The sequence below is a fragment of the Lactuca sativa genome, chromosome 9 (assembly GCF_002870075.4).
Source record: "Lactuca sativa cultivar Salinas chromosome 9, Lsat_Salinas_v11, whole genome shotgun sequence".
Lineage (NCBI taxonomy): Eukaryota > Viridiplantae > Streptophyta > Magnoliopsida > Asterales > Asteraceae > Lactuca > Lactuca sativa.
In genome coordinates, this window is record NC_056631.2 from 4,958,604 (window position 1) to 4,976,929 (window position 18,326).

Consider the following 18,326-nt stretch of genomic DNA (forward strand, 5'->3'; position numbering starts at 1 on the left):
GGTGATGCCTTTCGGACTCACCAATGCACCAGAGGTGTTCATGGATCTCATGAACAGGGTGTGCAGACCAATGTGGGATCGCTCGGTGATCGTGTTCATCGACGACATTCTGGTGTATTCGAGATCCAAAGAGCAGCATGAGGAGCATTTGAGGGAGATCCTCGGAGTTCTGAGATCGGAGAGGCTTTATGCCGAGTTTTCCAAATGTGAGTTCTGGTTACGAGAGGTCCAGTTTTTGGGGCATCTCGTTAACTAGAAGGGGATTTTAGTTGAACCGGCCAAGATTGAGGCGGTTATGAGGTGGGAGGTGCCGAGATCACCCACCGAGATCAGGAGTTTTCTGGGATTGGCCGGCTATTATCAGAGATTTATTAAGGATTTCTCCATGATCGCTGTGCCCCTCACCAAGTTCACCCGGAAGGGTGTTGCGTTTTCTTGCGGTCTAGAGCAGCAGACCTCGTTCGAGACACTTCACAGGAAGTTATGCGAAGCCCCAGTGTTAGCCCTTCTGTTGGGTTTTGAGCAATCTAACACTTCCTAAGTGTGCATGCAACCCTAATAAACCTTGGATCTATGTTTGTCTAAATACATGCAAAATAATATTTTTTCCAAGGTTCATAACCTATCTAACATGGCATGGGGTACTTTTAAACATAAAAGAATTAGATGAGATTACATACCTTTTGATAATGAGTTCGATTCCTAAGGAGTTTGAGGGCCAAGCACCAATAGTGTGAATGCCTCAAATGGAATCACAAATCACCACAAACTCTTGGAAAACTTTGAGAGAGTGTATACACACTATAATTTCGGCCACACACAAACACACACACTCTAGTGACCCTAGTCACACTAGTGGCCATTTCATGCAACATAAGCATGCTTATATAGTGTACATGATTAGGGTGAAACCCTAATAACCCATGACCTTTCCTTTTCCAAGGATCCATGGGTTAAAAGCTCCATGGATCATCCATGGACTTCCATACAAGCCTAACCCATTAACAAATGAGTGTTAGCCCACACCATATAAAACCAATAGCCCACAATCTAATTAGCCTTCCTTTAAATCTCTAAATTAATTCATAATTAATTTAAGACTAAGACTAATTAAATAACATAACTTCATATTAATATATTATAACTTATAATATATTAATAAACATATGTGTATAACTCTCATAAAATTATCCATAAATAGTTCGGGTGAAGTGCAACCCAAATGGACCATGCCGGGCCGGGTCAAGTATGTACCAAATAAGTTATGGACTTAGACACCTTATCCAACAGACTCCCACTTGGATAAGTCTAATAACTATATTTGCGTATGTTACTTCAGGAACCAACCAGCAATCGTAGCTCTCGAAAAGTCTGTTGAACCACGAAGCGCCATTTTAGATAAGTGATCATATAATCCTCTGTTCTCATGATATCAGCCAGACAAATACATGGAACAACGTCGTACTTATTGTCCAGCAGTTTGTTTCCCGATTTTCGATTTGTTTGACAAAGAACTTAATCGAACACATCAATTTAGTTCTGACCGGTCGGTACATAGGTCACAACAAAATCATCGAGGGGCCCATATATCGCTTCTATTTCTAGAAGGAACAGATAAACTTCGACTCATATGCTTGTTCTACTACTTGTTGAATTGTACACAAAGGCACGTTTTATAACATCAAGTTACTGATGCGTTTACGTGCAATCAATGCACAACCAACTCATAGGTAACAACTCATATCTCTAGGTTTGAAGATTTATGTGATATTACCGTCTCACAATCACTCGAGATAAATTCCATGAAGTGATACAAGTGAGCGTGGGTTTATTCCAATACTCATAACTTATGAGCACTCATCAATGTTGTAGCAACCATTGCTATGACTAAACCTATTTAGCCATCTACAAACTCGATTCATGACAGTCTTGATTCATACCTACTTCCAACATATGAACGACTGTGGAGTGTTTAAATAACTTAGTCATTCGGAAAGAATAACCTAGCTATTTTGGAAGTCAAAACATGCAAAGTGAAACACAATAATAATCGAATCCAATATGGTCTCAGAACCCTTTTGAATATAAATAGAACCACCTTTTATTTATCACCATATTGATTACACATTATTCATTGTATAATGTTTCAAACAGTCAACTTAAGACTTGAATAAAAACAACAGTCGTCCCATGCTCCTAGCATGTACACTTTGTTTTTCTAAACAATAGTTATGCCATACTCCTAGTATGCACATTATGTTTGTCTATGATCTTTACTTTGTGAAATAGATCAATTGAACATAATTCCAATGATACTCATTTCACAATCCCAAATCCTTATTGTAAATGTGAGAATCCGCGATTCCTATCATTTACCAAAAAAAAGCTGTTAGATTTTAAACTTTTATGCAATGTTCCTCTTGTAATGATTATGCACAAAGTCACCAAAACCTTGTCACCAGTCATTACAGAGTATTCCAAAGAAGGTCAACTTCTATGGAACAGAAGTCTCATATTCAAAGTACATTGCTTTGAACATCCTTCTTGCATTAAGGTTTTCTAATCTTACATAGATTGAATAACTTCCACCTATGGAGACATTTCCATAGTCCCATTTTGACTATCACTTCGGAACAAGAGTTACTTCTTTTTAGAATATGTCAATATGGTCCTTTCCGACAACTTACATCATACTTCCAACTGTCCCTGAGCAACCAATCTTTGGCGAACCTCAGATTTGTCCTCGACAATTGCTTAATCACTTTAGTCATATCCAGTTCTAGACTTTTCCCTTCTCAATGCCTTAAGCATTTGGAAAATTTAGAAAAGATGAATATTATAGCACATGCAATCGATCCTATATCCGAAGCATATGGGACACTATTCATGATGTTTGACATAAAGACATGATACTAGACCAATCTTTTGCTACAATATTTTTTATTTGCCATGTTTTTCAAAATTTAACTATGAAGAGGGATGCCGTAATCATAATCAAATTTTGAAAACACAATATATATAGAATTTCTTCAAGTTGAACCATTCCAACATAAAATTCATATATATATATATATATATATATATTCTTGACTAAAGATGATTAAAATCTCAATCTAAGCTTTAGAATTGAAATGAAGTATAATTTCCTCTCCCTTAATTATAGCAAAACAACTTTTCAACCCCTGCAACTTCACGAATTGAAACTTTGTTTTCTATAATTAACATTGCTAACTTGCAACACTAAACGTAATAATCATGCTCCCACTAACATGATGATTATCAACATAACACTTATGCTCCCACTAGCTCTGACATATTTCCAAAAATTTGCTGGACTTTTGGAATTTAGATTCATACACCCTTTCTTAGATAGCTCACATGTGTGTCTAAACAATTTTCAGGACTATGAAAAAGGATGCCGTAATCATAGTCTCAATTGCTTAGGCATTTGCCATTTCTCACAAGTCCATGTTAGTGTGCCGGTTAACCACACGCGCTCCACTAACGACTTTTGAAAATGCAAATAACACAATTGTTATCTACCTAAAATCTACTTAGTGAAAGCGTTTCCTCACCATTATTTTCATGAATCGGAGAGAAACCTTATGACACTTAGATTTTATAGTGTATGAGTTCCTATCCATGTGAATTTGTCAAAACCATAATCACAAGATAAGGTTAGTGACAAATTCAGCCTTACATGGATTAAACTTGTTTAATCTTAGTTTCTTGTCACCTTGGTAGCACAAGGCCCACCAATGCTTCCAAGTTGAACTCTGATAACTCACATGCAAATTCAACTTATTTGAAGTAGGTACAGAAATAAGAATTATATCAACACGATAGGTTGCAAACCTTAAGTCGTGTGCTAGTGATAAATTACAGGTTTTACTCTTGATTAAATCTTGAAACTCTTTCTGGATCTTTAAGGCTCCCACTGTCCCCTTGATATATAAGTTTCCCCAGTCAAGAACCATTCCTTGACAAAACAAATATTCAAGGGATAGTGTGGATTCTTATCAAGACTAACACTTCACACAATTGGTCTTAGTTGGTCTTTGTCTCATCCAAGACATCACAACTTACCAATCTCAAATGTACAAGAGTAGAATACATTTTACTCTTACATTTGACTAGTGTTAATAAATCTTCCTTTATGTCACTCCAGGATACAATCTTGGAGTATGACTCTAAAAATTGTTTTGGAACGAAGTATGACTCATCTTCTTGATTTTAACCAATCCAACAATTCACGACCTCTCTTCTTAGCCATAACAATGCACTAAGACGTCCTTAGAGTATGAATTTGTGATATGGTTTCATAATCATTAAGATGATCATGAAATACGATACTAAAGTACTCTCCCATCCTTTCAGATTTGAGAAACTTTTATCTTTCTGCCTAATTTGATTCTTCTCATTTGTTTTATCATACATTGTAAACTTTCCAATGTTACAGAATTATACTTAACCTCATAAGTATAATCATATTTACTAATCTCTAGTAAATCATGACAAATCAATCTTTGTGGTGGACCTTGACCAGCGCACACCCAGTGTACCTAATTCCTTAGTCCTTCAATTGGCTCACATATACATGTGATCAAAGAATTAGTCTTAATTTTCAAAGATGAAAATTCTCATTCATCATACAATACAACTTGTATGATTCCAAGTTTCTATCCAATTGAAACTTGGGTGATGAAAAACTTTCTTCATTTGGTAAATTTAGACACTACCACAAATGAAAGAATCAAATCCACTTTCCAATATTGCTATTACTGGAAACATATAAGCAACAATTTTCCACAGATGCCATTGTAAGGATATTTTTAAAATTAAATAAAACTAAAACCCTTTTTTCTTTTATTTTAAAACTTTGCGGAAAACTTATCCTTACAATCCACATGAAAAGCTTGTTGTTATCTATTCATAAGCAATATATTATAACTCTTAAGCAACAGCTCAAAATTTTGATTGCCGAACCATGCGATCGAAAACCCACCTTTGCAATCAGAATCAACATATACTTACTTTAAGCTTCCTATATTTTCTTTGATTCTTAAAACATAAGCATGTAACCCATTCACATTATGTAATAAGAATCTCCAAATAGGAACTTAATAGAGTTAGACAGTGGACTTTACCCGCAGTAGAGTCAAACCTCTTGACTTGATCAACCTTATGACCTTTCAGGTGAATAGGGCAGCTTCGCCACCAATGCCCCTTCCTTTGGAAACAAAACACATGGACCCTTTGGTAATGGCACATGAGACTATCTCAAAATTTGCCTTTCTCTTTACTATTTGGTCAACCGAGTTGACTATAGCCGATCCCTTTCCATTGGGAAGAGAAATCTTTTTCTAGATATCCAATGCTACCATTGTCAATGTCCATGTAGACTTGGGAAGTTGTTCTTTTAATCAAATTTGCTTTACTGGTGTTCCAAATCATTGCTGATTCCACAACACCAAGCAAATAGATAACATCATTAAGGGTCATGTCATAGTCCGTCTCATAGTAGTCCCAAAGAGACTCACTATGTTACTAAGAAAGTGATTGAACATCCAACTTTCACGAGATTTTGACACCCAACTCTCCCGGCTTGTCAATATGTGACTTTATCTCCAATACGTGAGCACACATAGACTATGCTTGCCAATAGGGATTGAGTGACTTTAAACTTTTCAAGAACTTGTGGGTGAGGGAGAATAATTGGAGGAGGTGGAGGAAGTGAAGCATGATGTTGAGGGACACCATCTTCAAGAGATTTGGGAAGATCATAGTTGTCTGAACCAGACATCTATAATGGGAGAAAATCAAGTTAGTTGATTCAAAGTCCTTAATATAACACCCAATATGAAATATTAAGGCTAGGACCCAACACAATATTTTATAATTTGGAAGAGGGATGCCGTAATCCAAGCTATAAAATATTTGAAGGTAGGCGAATGACGATTCACCAATTTCCACCATGAAAAACGAAATAATTTATTAGGTTTTAATTGGATTTGAAATTCCTAGATCTTTTGAGATTCATTGAACTTTTCAATGGCATGTTTCAATCTCGAGTGTGTCCTCTTAAATTTTGTGACTGGGATGCCGAGGATCACAAAACAAGGTGTGAATAACCATACCAATTCACTTGGTACCCTTAATATTATCACTCAATCAATGTGCCGGTTAACCACACACGCTCCATTGATCTATGACAAATATTAAGTCACCCTTCGTGATCCTTACTAGTCTAAGTTAGTGTGCCGGTTAACCACACACGCTCCACTAACGACTTGGTAAGGTACAAAGTGTGAATTCCATGGGCTAGCACCAAATTCACATTTTTCCTAAATTAACTAAGATTGGGAATTAAATAAAAAATATTTAGTTACTTTATAATAATCATTATACTTTTAATGAGGATTTAAAGTCATTGTCCTACCCGTTCGGCTAACGACCCTCCACCGATCAAGCAAGCGGTGGGTGAGAGTGGATACCCATTAAGCTGCCATTTTATAGGCAACAACCTTATACCCACCTTATAGACCAGCTTCGTGAATGAGGCCTACTAACGGTAAAACGACTTGTTCTTATACATATATATAATAATTAACCATTAATCTTATAATAGTATAAGGGTAGAATTTTAACTTTTAAAACTTCTAGGGTATGGAATTAAAGTTTGTGTGAGACTTTACAAATTCCAAAACTTGAGGGAAAGTTTTGAACAATTCATAAACTTTTGGATATTCATAACTTATAAGTTTTAATTAAGTGTTTTAAAGCTTTTAATGAAGAGTCTCTTGGAAATCCATAACTTGAGGACAAGTTATGAAATCCATAAAAGCATTTATGGGAAAAACTCTTCAAGAAAATGTAACCTACAACTTCTTAAAAAACATTTAAAAGAAAAACTTTTGTAATTCCATAACTTGAGGACAAATTATGAATTCCATTAAAACACATTAAGATCAAGAATTAACTAACAAACAATTTGCAAATAATTCCTATGATCTAACAAAACTCATATGAACATGAACATCCACATCAACAATTTCAAGAACCATATGAACACATATAAACTTGAAATTTTGATTATAACTTTGAAATTGGTCCACCATCATCATTACCACATCAAAAACAGGTTTTATGAGTCCAAAACAGTTTAAGGTAATGATTCTAGACCAATTCCAGCACCAAAACTCGAAGATATGCTATCTGGGGGTCCAACTTGTCGAGTGCATGAACCAACTCGCCGAGTTGGATGAGTTTTGCCTTGGACTTGTCGAGTACCTTCATGGACTCGCCGAGTCTGCTGTGCAGACAACACATAAACTTTGATTTTCAGCAATCTGCATCAAGTATTCAAGAAAACAAGCCTAGGCTCTGATACCACTATTGGGTTTTGAGCAATCTAACACTTCCTAAGTGTGCATGCAACCCTAATAAACCTTGGATCTATGTTTGTCTAAATACATGCAAAATAATATTTTTTCCAAGGTTCATAACCTATCTAACATGGCATGGGGTACTTTTAAACATAAAAGAATTAGATGAGATTACATACCTTTTGATAATGAGTTCGATTCCTAAGGAGTTTGAGGGCCAAGCACCAATAGTGTGAATGCCTCAAATGGAATCACAAATCACCACAAACTCTTGGAAAACTTTGAGAGAGTGTATACACACTATAATTTCGGCCACACACAAACACACACACTCTAGTGACCCTAGTCACACTAGTGGCCATTTCATGCAACATAAGCATGCTTATATAGTGTACATGATTAGGGTGAAACCCTAATAACCCATGACCTTTCCTTTTCCAAGGATCCATGGGTTAAAAGCTCCATGGATCATCCATGGACTTCCATACAAGCCTAACCCATTAACAAATGAGTGTTAGCCCACACCATATAAAACCAATAGCCCACAATCTAATTAGCCTTCCTTTAAATCTCTAAATTAATTCATAATTAATTTAAGACTAAGACTAATTAAATAACATAACTTCATATTAATATATTATAACTTATAATATATTAATAAACATATGTGTATAACTCTCATAAAATTATCCATAAATAGTTCGGGTGAAGTGCAACCCAAATGGACCATGCCGGGCCGGGTCAAGTATGTACCAAATAAGTTATGGACTTAGACACCTTATCCAACACCTTCCGGAAGGGATGGAGGATTTTGTGGTTTATTGTGATGCATCGATATCCGGATTGGGAGCGGTGCTTATGCAGAGGGGGCATGTGATAGCATATGCATCGAGGAAGCTTAAGCCTCATGAGTCGAAATATCCGACTCATGATTTGGAGCTGGGAGCGGTAGTGTTCGCTCTCAAGATTTGGCGACACTACGTGTACAGGGTTCGATGTACAATATACACGGACCACAAGAGCTTGAAGTATTTGATGGATCAGCCCAACCTAAATATGCGACAGCGGAGGTGGTTGGACGTGGTCAAGGATTATGATTGTAAGATCCTGTACCACCCGGACAAGGCTAATGTTGTAGCCGATGCACTGAGCCGTAGGGAGGAGAGCGCCCCATTGCGAGATGTATGTTTGAGATTGAAGGTGATGACCCCGGTTTTGGATGCTATTCGAGGGGCCCAGGCTGAGGCTGTGCAGCCTGAGAGCCAGAAGAGGGAACGAGTTGTCGGGCTGGTATCGGAGTTCGTTACCGATAGCCGGGGGCTTATGACATTTCAGGGTCAGATTTGGGTACCGTTCGTGGGCGGGATGCGTACCATTTTGATGGAGGAGGCTCATCGGTCGAAATTCTCGATCCATCTCGTGGCCACTAAGATGTTTTTGGAATTGAAAAAGGATTATTGGTGGCTCTGTATGAAGAGGGATGTCGCATGGTTTGTAGAGAGATGCTTGACCTGTCGCAGGGTTAAGGCTGAGCATCAGCGTCCACATGGTAAGTTGCAGCCATTAGAGATTCCCGAGTGGAAATGGGAACAAATTACCATGGACTTCATCACCAAATTGCCAAGAACCGCGAGGGGTGTCGATGCAATTTGGTTGATTGTGGATAGGTTGACAAAGAGTTCTCACTTCATTGCCATTAGTAAGAGCTCTTCCGTGGAGAAGTTGGCGGAGATGTATGTGAGATAGGTGGTATCGCGGCATGGAGTGCCGATTTCGATTGTCTCAGATCGAGATGTACGTTTCACTTCCATATTCTGGAAGAAGTTTCATGAGGAATTGGGTACGAAACTGCATTTTAGCACTGCGTACCATCCCCAGACCGACGGGCAGAGTGAGCGGACGATTCAGACGCTCGAGGACATGCTCCGAGCATGTGTGTTGGATTTAGGCGGAAGTTGGGACACGTATTTTCCCTTGGCAGAGTTCTCTTACAACAACAGCCATCATTCGAGCATTGGCATGCCGCCCTTTGAGCTGTTGTATGAGAGGAGGTGTCGGACCCCTATCTGCTGGGGAGAAGTAGGGCAGCGCGTGATGGGTAGTACCGAGATCGTGCTTTAGACGACAGAGCAGATCCAGCAGGTCAAACAGAGGTTGTTGACCGCTCAGAGTAGTCAGAAGAGTTATGCAGACAGACGCCGGTCCGAGCTTGAGTTTCAGGTCGACGACTTTGTGCTCCTGAAGGTCTCTCCTTGGAAAGGAGTGATTCGATTCAGGAAGAGGGGCAAGTTGGGGTCCCGATATATTGTTCCTTTCAGGGTGGTCGCGAGGGTAGGCAGGGTAGCCTATCGTTTGGAGTTGCCAACAGAGTTGGGTTAGATTCACGACACTTTCCACGTGTCGCAGTTGCGAAAGTGCGTAGCCGACGAGTCGGCAGTAGTGCCACTAGAAGATATGCAGGTGGATGCGAGCCTGAATTATTCTGAGAGACCAGTGGCGATCAGAGATCGGAAGATCAAGGTCCTGAGGAATAAAGAGGTTTCACTGGTGCAGGTCCAGTGGCAGCATCGGAAAGGGTCAGAGTTAACTTGGGAGCCGGAGCGTGAGATGCGTGAGCAGCATCCGGAGTTATTTGCAGAGTGAGACTTCGAGGGCGAAGTCTGATTCTAGTGGGGGATAATTGTAACACCCGGATTCCCAGGTATTATTTTTTTTTATTCTTTTATTTTTGGGTGATGTGAGGAGACTCGGTGAGTTGGAGTCTAAACTCGCCGAGTAGGATCACGGTTTTGCACGCGGGTTCGCGTCTAGACTCAGCGAGTCCAAAAGTGGACTCGGCGAGTCCACGCTGTTTAATGAAACCCTAATTTCCAGGGTTTGAGACCTATTTAAAGGGGCTTATGGCCGTCATTTGCGGCCACCAACCCCATAGAGAAACCCTAAAGAGATCTTGAGCGTTTTGGGAGAGAGAGGAGGCCATTGTTAACCTTTGAAGCATTGTTTGGCAAGGAAAAGGAGGTTCTAGCTAAGAGGAGGCAAGGGAGGTGGACATCCTTCGAATTTTGAGCTTAGAGCATCACTTTGGAGGTAATATTTTGGCTCCCTTTCTGTTGTTATGATGAACATGGGGGTTTAGGGTTTCTTGACCCCTTTGTTGGTTAGATTTGATGTCCATTTCATCCCTATTTGTGATGAGGCTTGAAATGGGATCCATAGAGGTCCAGAGAAGCTTTATTCCTTAAGCTTTATGAGGATTCATGGGAGTTTTGACCAAGGGTTATGAGATATGGGGCTAAAACATCATATAGGAGCAAATAGATGTTGTTTAAGCATCAAGGTTTGGACTTTACGTGATTATCATGCTTGGGGAGGCCAGATCTATGATTTTATGGAACAGATATGACCTCAGAAGTGGGTTTGAGTTTATGTATGGTATGAACTCGCCGAGTCTGAAGAACAGACTCGACGAGTAGTATGAAGTTTGCCCGTAACCACTCAGTGAGTGGTCTTGTCGAGTTGAGGGAACGACTCAGTGAGTCAGGGTGAGTCGGGGGAACTGAGTCAAGTCGGAACTCACCGAGTTGTTCTGGAGACTCGGCGATTCGAGTCGTGGTGGCCTCGCGATTCATGCCAGGTGGAACTCATTGAGTCAGGGAGGTACTCGGCGTGTCAAGAGAGGATCCAAGAGAGTCAGTGGACATGTATAGACTCGTCGAGTTGCCCTAGTGCACTCGCCGAGTCCGGTCAAAGTTGACCATTGACCTTGTTGACTTTTAGGGTTGAGTGCAATTGTATTTATGAGTGTATTACTTTGTGTGATTAGGTAGAGGCTAGATCACATTTATTCCGAGACAGATATTTACCGAGACATCGAGGTGAGTCTTCTCACTATACTTACCTAGAGTGGTACATTGTGCAGACCAGAGGGTCTTATGTGTTATGTATGAGATTATGTGCTATGTGTTATGTGTATGTTGTTATAGACCGGACCAAAGGGTCCAACGATACAGACCGGGCCGGAGGGCCCAACAAGCTATGACCGGACCAGAGGGTCCAACGAGCTACGGGACTAGAGGGTCCCGCTGAGACATATCGACCGGAGGGTCGTATTATAGCCTTGAGTTGCGTATGTGTTGTATGCGGTATATTTGGGGAAATCACTAAGCATTTATGTTTACAGTTGTTGTGTGATGTGTTTCAGGTACCAGTGATGAGTGCGGGAAGGCGCCGGCATGATCCGTACACACTTGAGGAGTTTATGTTTTGGATTCTGGGGAGATGTCTTTGTGATAAATACATTTGAAACAATATGTGAGGTTATTTTGTGAAAAATGATTGCTTTGAAAATGAAAATTTTGTTTTGAAAATTTACGTGGTTACAATATACAATGCCTTTGCTAGCGTTGAACCTACCTTTAACGCTCGTTTTAAGATTAAAAATGATGCAGGCTCTGCGCATTCCAAGTTCTTGGAATGGCATGCCTGTCCTGAGCTTCTAGGACATAAGCACCATTCTCATGGCTTCCATAATTTTGTATGGTCCTTCCCAAGTAACACTGAGTTTCCCCAATGGCTCAGCATGAGTGGACTCGTTTTTCCTTAGCACCCATTCTCCACCTTTGAAATTCTTGACCTAGACTTTTTGGTTGTAGTAGTTTTCGGTGCGCGATTTATACAGTGTTTGGTTGTAACATACACGTTTAGTTATCGTGTTTTGTAATGAATAATATTATGAAATATTATATGAATTTGAGTATTGAGTTCTAACAGATAGTTTTTACTTGAATTAAAGTAAAACTATGTTTAGAATCATTCAGAATGTTTTGGAAGTCTTATGAGATTCCAAACAAAAGTAAAATATTGAAATTTAACGAAAATATAAAATTCAAAAATAAGTATAATTTTATTATTTAAAGTTGTAAAGAATCTCGTTAGAAACAATTAGGCGAAAACCTCATCGAAATCCGAGTTATAACGAAGAAGTTATGACCAATCGAAGATCCGCGACAAAACTGGCAAACACTTTTTAGCGTAGAAAGTGAGTTTTCGATAAAATTATTTTTAGCTTTAGTGATCTAAACGAAAGTTGTAGTATTCGTTAAACCAATAATTTTCATAAAAATAACGTCCAAAACTGACTTCGTATGAGGAAGTTGTAATTTTTCTAAGTTTCGGAATAGGAGTAGACCGCTAAAAACTCGAAATAAAGATCGAGTGATTTTTAGCCGACACAACCTAAACGAGAATCGAAGGTCTCATCCATAGGAGTAAAACGGTAAAAAGACAGACGAAAACGGATCTTGGATGAAGAAGTTATGAATTCTTAACGGATTTTCCTGTCCCGGTCTGTTAAAAATATAATAATAAAAATAAAGTGAAAATTACCCGACGGAGTCTAAACGAAAGTTGTAGAACATAATTTCACCTACGCGTGCATATAAAGAACGTCAAAAAAGGGAGCTCGTATGCGAAAGTTATGGATTTTTGAAGTTTGGGACACAAAAACCGAGAAAAATCCCAAAATCCGATGAATTTCGCATGGCCAGGCTTCGGCCACGTCACCCTCGCCTGCGAAGTGCCCCGTGTCCGATCTGATGAGTCATCCGAAGCGGAGGTCTAACCGGAATCCGAGTGTTGCTGACTCCTCGCGTCCGAAGCCAACTGTTCGCCGCATGTCTCGCCTCGCACCTGCCATCTGCCCCCCCCTCGCATGCGAGCCACATGCTCCCTTCTCCTTCCTTCGGATCTGAGGCTCGCACCTATATAAAGGAGGTGTGAGACCTCCCAGCTAATGTTAGCAAATTTTCACATTGTCACTCGTAAACCCATTTTTAAGCCATCCCAATTTCCCCTGAAGCCTCAGGATCATACCAACACCCGAAATACGTTTCGAAGTGCCCGGAGACCCCAATAAATTTATCTTTTCGGTTTGAAGCTCAACCCTCGCAAGGCACGGTTTTCAATAAAGCTCACGGTTTTCATCAAAGAAGCTTATTTATTAGAACAAAGTGCTGGCCAAATTACTATTTTAACCTCCGGTTATTTCACAGTGAGTTCAATATATAGGAACAATTGAATGTTATGTGTTATATGTGCTATGTGCTTTTCCGTGTTATTATTTCATGCTATTATGGTAGCAAAGTTGTACCTCTTACCATGTGATCAGTGAAAGGACTTAGATTCACGACGGTATTGATATGTAGCCTCTAGCCATGTAGAGCATGCCTCGTAAGAGAATGACTTCTACCCCTATGGCGTTGGCAGAAGGTTGGATAGGGCTAAAAGCCTGAAATCTACCAAAATGTTGAATCAGAATTGTATGTCTTCTGTGCCACTTGGGCTAAAGTCTTATTGATGTATATCAAGTTGAAATTTTTGTATCTCATTGATTGTATATCTTTGAATCAAATCATTGATTGATATGGAAATCTTGTCACATAATTCACAGATGCCTTTGTTGTTCCTTGCTCCTCTTTTCTTCTACCATATTGAAGTATATATATATATATATATATATATATATATATATATATATATATATATATATATATGGCATAACGTATATTGTATCTATTATTGAACTCACTAATCGTCACCGCTTATCCCTCTCAGCGTTAACTATTGCAGGTAATAAGGATCCAGTATAGTCATATACTGTTGGAAGATTTAGAATAGTTTATACTATTACTTTTGTATTTAGTGATCGTGTATGTATAAAATTATAATATCCTGGGTAGTTATGTAATATACTAAAACTTAGTCGGTTTGTATCCAAGATTTTGTAATCAAATTACAATGTAAAATATTATTAATAAATATGCATGTAGCATGTTTTGAAGTAACTTGGATTAACAATGACTTTAGTATGAAAGTTTGGGTCTTTCATTGGCACATCTGTGCAACCTCACGTTTTTCTTCGAGCATGTCCAGGTCCTGGCGTCGCCCCTCTTCATTGGCCGCTTCATCAAAACTTTCTGTTCGCAAGGAGTCTGCCACTATTTCTAAGGGGAGGACTGCTTCCGTCCCATAAGTTAGACTAAATGGGGTTTCTACCGTGCTTGACCTTGCTGTGGTACGATATGACCACAACACGGTCGGGAGCTCATCTACCCAGGCGGACTTTGATCTGGGTAGCCTTTTCTTCAAACCATTGACTATGGTTTTGTTTGATATCTCAGTCTGTCCTTTGGCCTAAGGGTGCGCTACTGATGTAAACCGACGATGAATTCTCTTGTCTTCGCACCACTCCTTGAAGGGACTTCCTTGAAATTGCATACGGTTATCACTTATGAGGACTCTAGGAGTGCCAAAACGACCCAATATGTTCTTGGTCATGAACTGTATCGTTTGCTTGCCAGTAACGGTGGCCATCAATTCTGCCTCTATCCATTTGGTAAACTAATCCACGACCACCAACAAAAATTTCGTGCCCCCCGGCGCTGGTGGGAATGGACCCACTATGTTGATCCCCCATTGATGGAATGACCAGGGGTTGGTGATGCTAGTTAATGGCATGGCCGGTTGATTTTGGAAAGGAGCGAATGCTTGACATTCTTTTCATTTCTTGGTTAGGGTTGTGGCGTCATTGTACATGTTTGGCCAATATACCCCCAGGCGGAGTATTTTGCCTGTGAGCGATCGGGCACCTTCATGTGCTGCCGCGTCCCCATAATGACTTTCTTCTAGGAACGTCTGCACCTTTTTTTTAGATATGCACTTTATCCATGGGCTTAAGTACCCTCTTCAGTATAGTTGGTTGTCCCTGATTGCAAAATGTGATGCCCTGATTTTGACTTTTCTCACCTCCTCTGGGTCATCCAGGAGCACGCCATGGCACAAGTAATCGACATAGGGTTTAGTCCATTCTGGAGTAATCGATATTGTATTGACCCTTTGGTTATTAATACTTCTCTCCGGCCGTTCTTCAACTAGCACTTTCTTTGTTAAGTGGTCATATGAAGTAGAGGCTAGCTTTCTTAGAGCGTCTGCCGTTGCATTCTTTCCCCGAGAGATTAGTTTTATTGAAAAACTTTTGAATGTGATGGTTAAGCTACATAATAAATCTAGGTATTTCTACATCCTAGGGTCCTTTGCCTCATATGTTCCATTTATTTGGTTTGTGACAAGTAATGAATCACTTAGAGCTGCTAGTTGTTTTGCACCAGCCTCCTTGGCTAGCCTCAGACCCGCTAGGAGTGCTTCGTACTCTGCCTCGTTGTTTGATACTTGGAGTTCGAATCACAGCATGTAAGTGATCTCTTCACCCTTAGGGCTTTGTAGGATCATGCCTACGCTTGAGCCTTCGTTACCTATTGCACCATCAGTGTATAACTTCCAAATTTCCTTACCGACTTCAGGCTCTACGGGATCGACAGAGATTGTCATCGGCACTCCCTTAATAGTATTTGGAATCTCGACCAAGAATTCTTTGGGGGTCTGGGCCTTGATGCTAGTCCTGGGATGGTAATGGGTATCATGTTCGCCTAGTTCGATTGCCCATTTGGCCAGACATCTAGACTTTTCCGGCCTTAGCAACACATGCTTTATCGGGTAACTAGTCATAACATTCACCTTTTGAATTAAAAATACCTCTGTAGCCGTTTGACAAGGTATACCAGGGCAAGGACCAACTTTTCCAAGGCCGGTCCGGTCCTTGCAGGGCCTTACTAACAAAATGGATGGGAACCTACTTTCCTTCCCTCTCCACTGCTAACGCAGAGGAGATAACTTCTTCAGAAGATGCTAAACACACCTGTAATGTCTCCCTCGGTAGCGTGCAGGCGAGAGCCGGTAGTTGGTGTAAAGCATCTTTCAATTGTTGCAATGTCGCATCTGCTTTTTTCTGTCAATTTGAACTGCTTTTTGTCTAGGCACCCTTTGAGTTTTTGGTATAGAGGAAGCATTTTTTCTGCAAATTTGGCAATGAATCTTCCCAATGCCGTCAACCTATCGTTGATCTCCTGTACACCCTTGAGGCTGTGGGGAGTTTTTGACTCAAGGGACTCCTAGATTTTGGTGGGCTTGGGCAGAATCCCTTCCTTGGATATCTGATTGCCAAGGCATTTCCCTTCCTCAACCCCATAAGTACACTTACCTGGGTTTAATTTCATCTGCGCTTTGGCTAGCATTTTGAAAGTTTCTTCCACATTGTGGAGCAATGTTTCTTCATTACGGCTTTTAACTACCATGGCGTCAACGTAGACTTTGATGTTTCTACCGATTTGATCAGCGAATATCTTATCCATTAGCCTCTGATAGGTAGCACCCACATTTTTGAGCCCAAACGACATTTTCTGGTAGCAGAAAGTGCCCTTCTCGGTGTGGAAGATAGTTTTCGCCTCGTCTTCTTGTTTCATCTGTACCTAATGGTAGCCCTTGTACGCATCGAGGAAACATTTGAGCTGAAAACCTTTAAGCAATTGTACTTTCTGATCAATCTTCGGGAGATGGTAACAATCCTTTGGACACGCGTTTTTAAGATTTGAGTAACCAATGCACATTCGCTATGACCCATTAGCTTTCTTTACCATGACGAGATTTCTATCCATTTCAGGAACATTTCTTCCCTGAGTATGCCAACATTCACCAGGTCAGCCACTTCTGTGTTTATAGCGCTGTTCCGGTCTTCTGCCTGGCCCCTCTTCTTTTGTTTAACCGGATTGCTTCCGGGTGTGATATTAAGGTTGTGTTTTATAACCTGTCAATCAACACCTGTCCGATCTGTTGGTTTCCAGGAGAAGACGGTAGAGTATTGCTTTAGGAGTGCTACCAGTCGTGCCTTGGTCTCGTCTGATAGGTGAGCGCCACTTCGCATGAGCTGTTACGGATATTACATGTTTATTTAGTGTTGCTCAGTGGAACATCCCTCCTTCGACTTCTTTGGTGCTTGCACCAGCTCGGGAGAGGCTATGATCTGGTGGCAATGCTGTGCCCTGGTGTTTGTGGCGAGGATTGTTGCTGATCCTTGGCGCGTGCTAAATTTAACTATGCCATGTATTGTCGATGGTACAAAGTGTAGCAAGGAGATTACCGACCGTCCAAGTAGAATATTGTGTTCTGATGGATACCGGATTACAGAGAATTCGATTGTTCTTGTGATTCAGTCCCTATCATCATGACTGACCAATGTTAGAGGAAGCCAGATAGTGCCCAATGGCTGTAAGATAATAGGGATAAAATAGCCTTGGAAATCAGCTCGATCCCAGCCAGGGGCTCTGCCCCTTGGACCCCGCCAGGGGCTGCCGCCCCTTGGACCCCGCTCCAAGGGGCACTGCCCCCGGACCCCCGTTCGTTCAGGGGTTGCGCCCCTAAATGACAGTCTACTTTTAATCTTGAATAAACTTAAATAAGTGTGCACTCCACACCTTCCTTACTTGTTTAATATTTATCAAGATCACTTTTGGTCAACAAAAGTAATCCCATTACACTTAAATCACATTAGTGAAAAAAATCTCCAACAATGGCCACAAGCTATGCCCGTTGAATCCTACTAGTGGCCCACTGGTTGGGGGCTGTAACCCCTCTTTCCATGCATCTGGTAGTTGCCAGAAACAATGCTCATAGAGTATATCGGAGCAACTACCATTGTCAATATATATTCAATGGACTTTCATGTTACGAGTGAATCCAGATATGAGGAGTGGATCTCACAGATCCCAGTTCAGTGGTCTGGGATCACTTCTCAAGAAACTAATATTGAGTATATTTCTCGAGAGTACCTTTATCTCTTCCTCCGCTTGGTGGGTTGTGTTTCTCTTATGAGACTTAGAGATAGTGCGTACCTCCGTGCCATCATACGAAAGTTTTTGCAACATATCAGGATGCGATATCGCCGTCTGAGGTAGTGAACCATCCAATGACAGTTGCCGAAGATTGTTGTTTAAGCAAAAAAGCGACCCACTTAAACTAAAGTCATCCGCAATCATCTCTTTCTACCGCAAC